Source organism: Cibotium barometz, chromosome 39 (assembly GCF_041138505.1).
Source record: "Cibotium barometz isolate CiBa-2024 chromosome 39, ASM4113850v1, whole genome shotgun sequence".
Classification (NCBI taxonomy): domain Eukaryota; kingdom Viridiplantae; phylum Streptophyta; class Polypodiopsida; order Cyatheales; family Cibotiaceae; genus Cibotium; species Cibotium barometz.
This window is the reverse complement of record NC_141084.1, coordinates 31,733,748-31,743,429: the sequence shown is the minus strand read 5'-3', so window position 1 is coordinate 31,743,429 and position 9,682 is coordinate 31,733,748. Positions and strand designations below refer to the sequence as shown.

Genomic DNA, 9,682 nt, shown 5'->3' with positions numbered 1-9,682 from the left:
GCAAAAGTTCCCATTTTCTATTCTTATCTATGTGTACAAAGCCTATATTGATTATCTTATGGAAAATGCATTTAAGCAAATCTAGGCTCTCCTTTTAAATACAGAGCACAATTGAGCTGACTATCATCATCTGTTTTTTTTAAAAGGTTTTAATCGAGTCGCTGCATGTTCCCAATATCCATACAAACGCTGCGGCATTAATTCATAGTAATCGTGTTATCAATATAATTTTGCTTCAAAGACAATTTTTGAGTTGATGAGTACTCTATGATGACGGGGAGCCCTTTTTCGTAATATCACTGTAGTGTAGTGGTACGCTACCATAATGGTGGTTGTGCAAGCTGTAGTAGAGCTAGCACGATCATTAAGACTGTTCCAACACATGTGAAAGTCTTGAGATCATAAGCATCCTATAAAACGAGTGCTTCTATACCTTCCTTTGCGTGTGTTTCTGAGAGAGAGAGAGAGAGAGAGAGAGAGAGGGGCAGAACCCAATAGCCTTGTGATCTCAAGCTGTTTGAGTGGATTACCATAGATTATGCCGCTGACTTGATAGTGTGTGTAAGGAGAATAAACACCACAACGGTAAGCTAAAGCAGACATTCTACTGCAAGAAGGGCACTATGAGCATCAATTCCCTCCTTTGTGTTGCTTTTTGCAGTGCCATGTTGAGCCTTGTACCCACATTTGCTCGTAAACAACTTACTCAAGTTGCGCCTAAAAGTTTGTATTCCTTTCAACTTCGTCTTTAAAAATAAAATAAAAAACTGTCTTGCTCCTCTTTTTTAATCATTGTAATTTCATCCCATCTTTTGTGTGGCTTCCCTTGTTATATGCCAAAATTGCATCTTGCACTACTTAAGTGATGTTTAATTCCTTGCCTTCTTCCTCACATATAATTGATTGTATCAAATTATTAACCTGATTGTTTTCTCACTTATGATTGCTTCTATTACATAGGCGCATGCTTCAATGGTACTATTTATCTTGATGAGAATTTCCACCAACAAAACCCACACACATTAAGAGGTCTTGGCATGAAAACAAAGGGTCAAAAGGTGGTACCATTAGAAAGGGACACAACTCACCAACACAAGAGGAACACAAGGAGGTCCACATCTAGGAAGGTACACTCAATTATTGGTCTCAAATATGTTTAACCTAATTATCGATTTCAACAATTCAGGATCCTTACAGAACTATTTCATTAATTGTTGCAGCATATTGTCAAAGGCAAGGAGGGGAGGCTCTTGGCTATTGATGAGGTAGATTACGCTGGCCCAAGAACCCATCCTCCAACTAAACCTCCTCGCAAGTAATAATTAAGCACATTTTGATTAATTATCATATAATCACCCACCGTGTTGCTACATTACACTACCGTATTATAGAGGAGACAGTCAAGGAGACGGAATTTCAATTGTAATTCGTCATATATAGCCCAATGTATTTTATTATTGCCAATGTTTTTGATTAGAGAAATAAACATTCTTTCTTTGATGCTAAAGTAGTAAATTAATGATGATTTCTTTTCATGCATCATCACATCTGAAGATGAAGCTGAATTCAAAATGCACGTACCTTTGAGATGTGTATGTGTATGGCCACCAAGTACACTTTCACAAAAAGTGCATGTCTCATCAACCATACCTTTATTTTATTTTTCATCTTGATCAACCAATTTGTTTCACATTTAATATGTAGGGAGCATCCAATTCGATTGAACTCGTGGCTTCACACTCTCTTGAAAACTTTATGTGCTTAATTGTACCAATATAGAGAGAGAGAGAGAGAGTGAGAGAGAGTCTAGAGAGTACTCCGAGTTACACCTGTGGTTTAGAGTAATTAGTGAGGCGAAGCTAGTACATTACATGGCGGCCATTTGATCATTTGTAAAGTAATTTTGGTAATATATCTTTTATTATGAAAAAAAAAAGAGTGTCTAGAGAGGGAGAGAGGAAGTTGCTTGTAACATCGATATTTTGTAACCTTTGTCAGGTATGTAGGAGATTATCTCCCTTTCATGCTATAAACATCAAGGATACATGTATCCTCCGTTACAAGAGAAAGTATATAATCTAAGCATTACTTAACTCATTTCTATTGAAATCAATAGGGTAACTAAATAATTGAGAAACCAGGCATTTCATGGATCTTAGCTTTTCTTGAAATTACATTGTTCGTAGCCTTGCTTGAGATCTAGAGTTTCAATACTTAGCAAGTGATCAAGAACAAGAATTTAATATAGGGTATGAATGTCTTTGAGTAAACCTGTGCTCTAGGGATATACCAAAGTCATTGTCTATTGAAGCTACATGCTTTGTGGTATCTCTTTTACTTTTGAAGTATAAGAAGTCGTGAAAAGGAACATGCATGGCATTTGGTTTCTCTAAGAACATGTTCACAAGATACTCTTGGAAAAAAAGCTCTCTCTCCCTCTCCCTCTCTCTCTGTCTCTCTCTCTCTCTCTCACACACACACACACACACACACACACACACGCACACGCACAATCACAAACATAAACACAAACACAAACACAAACACAATGCAAATGAATCTCTAAACATATACGTGCACATGTGTATGTGTCTTTTGGCATTCTTATGAGCTTAACCGAAGGCGAGTGTATTAAAGAGAGATGTGCATGTATTTGTATTTTGAAAAACAACATTAGACATGACTAGTTTTAAATACACTACTTGATTTTTTTTCTTTCTTGATTCAATTTGATCCCTTCATAGATTATCATAAACAAGTAACCTTTCCAAAAGGTTTTAATTGAAGTAACATGCAAAGAGAATTATGTGATTGGAAGAACTTTCATAAAGAGTGAAAATTCCTAACTCTAGATTAGAGTAGTGTGACACAGAGTTGGGGTTTTGACTTCGGTCACTTCTTAGAATCAAAACACACTTGTGTGAAACCTCACAGTCTCCTCACCTCCCTTTCTCTCCCTAGGTTAAGATAAAGATAAACACATCAAAGATCATAATTCATGGAAGGAAAGATGAAAGGCTTAGGAGAAGCAAGAATTTTTGTCAGTCTTGCAGCTCCAAACAAGAGGGTAACTCTTTGTTGGAAGAAAATCTTCGGACTCAGGATTACGTGAACGAAAACATAGGGAAATATTGGTAAGGTTCATCCGTTCGAATTGGGCGATTTGGACGGAACATCTTAAAGTAAAAGAATATAGCAATCACTTACAAGAGGATAAGATATATGGGATTTTCTTTTTGATAAGAGATTAAGAGGAATTAATCACTATTAAGAAGAAATAATGGCCAAAAGTCTATAAAAACAGAGATACACAAAGAATTATAGTTTTAAATCTATACAGACTGTACAAAAGAAGATTATATAAGTACGTAGAGCTTGAAGAGAGCTTCGCCCCTATATAAAAACTTTAAAAAATAAGCAACCGAGCAAAAAGTTATGAGCATTTTACTACAAGACTATAAAACTGCCAAAATTCACCTAAAAGTTAGCAACTTTGGGAGAAATTCTGATCATCAATGAAGTGAAGGATTAAGAAATTAGTTCCATGAGTGAAAAGATTATATAAAGATCTTTCTAGCCATATAATCAATTTTAGAAACCAATACTCAAGTAATGAGTAATTACTAGTTGAAATTTGGATAGTAGACCACAAAAACTGCACTTCCCTCTCTCTGCATGAAACCTTAATTTTCACATAGCCTCTTGCCTTTCATCTCCTTCATGATTCAAGATAGAGGGCAAGGGTTAACATTGCTCAGCGGACAATTGTAAAGATTTACCGATGGTCCCCAAAGTCTTTTCACATGCTCATTACCACTAAAACCATTGGTATCTCCAAAGGATGGCGGCAATAAGGCAAGGGCTACCTTGAGAAGTCAGAGGCCCACCAAGATAATAACTCCTTATCGCACTTATCATGAATCATCAAAGAGGTCCAAAATTGGGCTAAGCACGAGGGGCTAATGCTAAATGAGACATTCACATGTAAAGAGAGTGTTTGAATAAGGGTTTGAAGATAAGAGAATGGCCATGACACAAAATGCTCAATTGAGGAGGCTTCATTCATTGATTTGAAAGGGAGAGGAGGGCTCCTTTTATAGGTGGAGAATCACCCTCTCTTCCATTGTTACAAATTACAACATAAAAATCGTCAACCCTTTAGTGACATAAGGATAGATGTCACCATCAATTGTCCTCTTAGGCTAAGTCTTCTATTGATTATTAAATTGAAGACTTTTTGACTTTGAAAGTGTGATGAGATAATAGCCAAGTCTAAGTGGCATGTAGGTGGACCACTTACACATGGTGGAATTCTCCTCTTCTATGTAGGCATTCTAGAAGAATCTTTCCTAATTATGCACCTACACACACTCCTCCACATGCCTTTGCCCACAAAGTGGAGTACTTTGCACCCTCATACAATGGTGTGGTAGCCTCATTGTGTAATATATCCTCTCTTTCAGAAGATTGAAATTGAGGTATCTCCAGAAGTTTGAAATTGAGGTATCTCTTCCTCACCCTCTCTTTGAAAAAGGTGAATGATCATCTCCTCCATGACATCTTCTTCCTCTATCTCATGTGGAGGAAATCTTGGGTCTTCCAAATGTATTGAACATGCTCCACTTTCCAAGTGCTCCTTATGATGCTTGTACTCCTTTCTCAACTTTATCTCGATGATATAATAATGAGGCATATTTTGTAGTACTTATGCACAAATGTCCATGCCCTCCTCATCCTAATGAACCATATTTAAAAATGACACACAACATTGCATATGCCAAACCATGAGTATACATATCATCTCATAAGTTTAAATACTAGCTAAGGAATTATCTTGCATCATCCTGTTGGCTGCCATTGGTTTAAGTTATCCCCATTTTCGACTAATATGCTCCAATGTGACTCGACATTCATGCACACAAACATTCTTGCATCTTGTACATGAACAATGGATCATTCTTACAACCACCCTAGACCTCCAATTAATGGTGACCAAACTAGTATAGGACATCTATACGGGGGAAAAAAATGTGCAATTTAAAAACTGAATATGAATACGCATACTAAATCTAGCAATGTCAATGTTATATGGAATGGTTTGCTCTCTAGAATTTTCTCAATGCTACTATAAGCGACGCTATAAGCATTGCTATAAAACACCACTGGACATTGAATTTTCTCAATGCTACTATAAGCGATGCTATAAGCATTGCTATAAAACACCACTGGACATTGAATATAACAATGCTACGGAATTAACTTTTTGAACCTGCGGTGTCATTGATGCCGATCTTGCTCTCGCAAAAAACATTCCTCCACTCTTTCGTTTGAGGGATTGCACCGGATCCATCTACTCCATCACTCTAGCTATATCACATTTATACTCTTCCTCTTTCTCTTCCCCTTTCCCTTACCCTTCCTACTCCTCTTCCTCTTTGACCTTATTCATCACTACATGGCTATGGTGTGAGCTAATAAAGGTATTGAAGGTATTCTTCTCTTATGCTTAACCCTAATGCATGTGTTCTTCCTTCTTCTTCCTCTTATTATTCCTCTTCCTCTTCCTCTTCCTCGTTATCTTTCTCTACCTATTTATCACTAATGAAGGTTTTCTTCTATTATGTTTAATCCTAATAATTAATTGGAAACATAATGAGATTAGGGTTAAAGTAGAGTACTAACCTTCTTTTAGCTTCTTCTCCTTCTCCTTTTTTTGAGCATGCTTAATGTGTTTTGGTGTTTTGTATGTATCTTGTTTTTTGGTAGGTAGAGATGCTTGTTTACATCGCTATAGGTGTCACTTAAGTGACTCGAGTGTAGCAATGCCCAAAAGTTGCATAAGCATCCAAAAACCATCGCTTAGGAGCGATGCCTTCTGATTGGTCTCACTTAAAAGATGTGTGACTCAGGGCGTTGCTTAAACAATGATGGGCAGCACATAAGTGACACTCAATAAATATTTTAATAATGATTAAAAATTCATAGTTCTCTCTGTCGCTCTAGCATGTATGTGCTTTGGAACGATGGTTCTCTCTATCTCTCTATCTCTCATTACAATACTTCTCTCTCACACACACACACATACATACAATATCAAAGTACTCATTCTCTCTCTCTCTCTCTCTCTCTCCCTCTCTCCCTCTCTCAACTCAAAATGGATTGAGCTCACACATTAAATTATAAGTCTCTCTCTCTCTCCCTTTCTCACCTCAAATTGGATTGAGCACACATTAAAGAACTCTCTCCCTCTCTCTCTCTCTCTCTCTCTCTCTCTCTCTCTCTCTCTCTCTCTCTCTCAAGTCAAGCACACAAGTAAGCAAAGATCAATTCAACATGGTAGATTATAGCATCGGTAAGCACATGATTATACTTCAACAATTTACATTTATGCACAAAGATTATAGCATCGGTTACAAGCACATAATTATACTTCAACAATTTAATTTATGCACAAAGTTGAACAAAAATAAAAGCTCATGTAAATATATGTAAGCATACAACAGTAAAAAGTATATAAAGTGATAAATTATCTACAAATGGTAAAATATGATTACAAATGGTAGAATTTGACGCTGGCATAGTCTACCTAATCCTATACTCATGTCTATGGGTAATAGTACATATAACTATATGTACAATGCCTCCTAATTCAAAGTGGGGCTCAAAACAAGCTAGGTATCTATAGCAAGGAGAAGGAGGATCTTCTAGTCTCCATGATCTATACCCTCGTTTTCCTCATAATCATCATCCCCCGTGCAAGCTGCTTGTTGACATAGATTTGCACCCAATGGCACTCTGTTAATATACCTCTATCATGTCCTCATCCTTGTGCAACTCTTGTGGTTTAGACAACTTAATTAGTTGATGTTTGAATACTTTAATTAAAAGTCAAATGATATTTAATCTAGATTACTTACAAAAGTAGCAAGTGGAGGTAGCTGGTTCTTTAGATATCTCTAACCTTGATAGGTGGCCATCTCTATCTCTTGAGGAGTGGGCTTGCGACCATAGTCCTTCACCTGTTATTTGAAAACCACATGAGTTATAAGTTGATATAAAGAACATATTATACACACTTAAATGCACACCTAAGACAAAATGTGAACATACAAAAGTGGCAATGAAGCCCTTCTTGCCCATCCTGCCCAGTGCCAAGGCGTGATGTATGCCTAGCCTCTAGCCTAGCTCATGCTGCAACCTATAGACATATGTTCTGAATCAAAAAGCATGTGTACATGGACCTAAGATTTAGGACAAACATTAGTACATAGCTACAGAGTAGATATTACATACCTTATGTTGATCCCAATGTGTCGTCTTGAGTCGCATGTCTTGTCGAAAGGCCCTCCATGACTCAGAATGCTTACTAGTGGGGCCGGTAATCTCCACCACCACTGCGCAATATCTCCTGCACATTTCAAAGTCACATCCAAGAAGTTAGACTAAAAAACAAATTCATGTATCAATAACTATGAGCTATGAAACACTCGCCCATCAAGTTGTCACCAAATTTCATATCATGTAGACATAGGCTGTGAACAATGAGTCTAAATATAGATTACAACTAGAGATAGTAGTTACTAGGTTTATATGATGCAAAAAAATTAAACATGCTATGAATACTCTTACTACAAACTCATACATAATTGACTTTACCGAATAGGTACTGTAATTTGTATTTTGCTCTAATGGAAAACACATTCCCACTCATCCTTTGGTACACCTCCTCCTCTAGCATGCCTATGAGCTCCTATGATAGGGCGAGGAGATGTGTCCTTGTCTGCATCGATATCTTTGGCAACATCCTCTAGATCCATGCAACATGAAGCTGATGAGGCACAAACATACTATGAGTAGAGAGTTCCATGTTGGTGTGTGAATTGTTGAGACACTCACCAACCCACATGATGGCAATGCTATATCCCCACCATGAGCTAGAGTTTGGAAGATGTCATGATGCACCAGTACTACCGGAGAGATAGGATCAGCCTATAATAAGTGATATTTATTTTTCTAAGCATTCTACATTGACTCATTCAAATTCTATATGATCTTGATAGACAAAGTGATGTATAACATGCATCTAGGTGCAATTATCATGGCCAAATACACTTGTACATCTTTTTGATGATAATGATGGCTTTCATGGGCTCAATCAATCTATGGTTCCTCACATGCACCATAATCAAGTTGTTCTTCAGTTATAAATGGAGGCATGTGCGAACCAATTACCTCCTGGTTCTCAATCTGAGACGTCTGGTAATCTTTCCTTACCCAGTCACCTACTACCTCTCATTGAGACATATAATTGTAGACACTATGGTGGTTGGTTGGGTGCATCACTTTTGGGTTGATGGAGAGGTTTTCAGCTTCTAGGGTGCTTGCTCTGTGATCGCGCTATCTACGATTGTTGGCGGGGGTTGAGGTCTTTTTATTGCACAGGCTTTACATGTCCGAGTTAACTCTGAGGTCATTGACATTTTCTAGACTTATCTATTCATGGGGTCCATGGCATCAGCTTGCTCACTACATTAAGAGTATGACCACATATGCACTATGTACTAATGTTTCCTCTCTCACTGCTGGAAGTGGCATTACCCATAATAAATCACAGAGATTGTATATCGATGGGCAGACCTTACACTCAAGGAAATATATCAGGGCTAATAAATAGTAGCAGAGGGAGGAATGAAAGAACTAATTATAATTTTGTGTAGTGTGACACTGGTCATGAGCTAGTGCACATGAGTAGAGATGTATCTAGATACATTGTAGTCAATGCTATTGGATCATTGCCTGCTGGTAAGGAGTTGCTAGTGAATTATGGTTAGCATAGGTGACCGCTAGCTCCACATAGAGAATAGATGTATTTATAACATTTTTAGTGCACCTGTCTTTTGTAACGAGCTTTGATCCATGACATTCTAGTAGTATATTTATATTTTTCACTTATTATATCTTGTGGCACCAAAGGTCCTATAAATTTGGGTATATTTGAAACAACATGTGTATATGATGTCAGGATTTAATTTGATGAGACTTTGCAAATGTGTTTACTCGTGCTTTGTTGTCACTTTTCTTAGTATGAATTATTCGGTCTTTATGATTGTCTAATTTGTATTGGATCACAAGTTCCAAACTATGATATTACAGAGGATGTGTCCTTATATCATCAAGGTCACTCTCGATTGCTCGTAGAGAATAGGATCCTAGTACTTCTCAAAGGTTGAGAGAGCAATACGCATGTCAAACAAAGCAACTTGACGATGAGGAGCATGATGTTGATGACATGCCTAGATTTCTTGATGTGATTGGTGTCATAGTAATACAGATGACAATGATACTTATGAAAAATATCTCCGAGAAGAAGCACTCACAAAGATATATGAGGGTTCTTCTATGACGAGATTATCTATGACCTTCCTCATCGTGAATCTCCAAGCTCACTACTCCTAGAGAAATGTTGTATCAGTTTCAACATTACTAATGTAAGCGGATCATATACAATAATACATGGATGCTAAGTGATAAGATATGTTTATTTTTCTAATAAATTGTTAATGTCGTTGTCAGATTACTTCCTAGTAAGATTCTAATGCCCGATAACACCATCCCTAAAATAAGGAACGAGGCATGAAAGATGATGGGGAGTCTTGGACTTGACTATTGAATGATCCGTGCA

At 37.3% G+C, this 9,682-nt stretch overlaps 1 long non-coding RNA gene across 1 annotated transcript; it reads left to right on the top strand.

Annotated features, from left to right (window-relative positions):
* The first annotated feature begins 435 nt into the window (after positions 1 to 435).
* On the top strand, positions 436 to 1,540 carry LOC147615993 (uncharacterized). Its single transcript, XR_015262592.1, has 3 exons — positions 436 to 723; positions 961 to 1,127; positions 1,221 to 1,540. It is a non-coding gene; the product is annotated as an uncharacterized LOC147615993 (long non-coding RNA).
* The last annotated feature ends 8,142 nt before the right edge of the window (positions 1,541 to 9,682 follow it).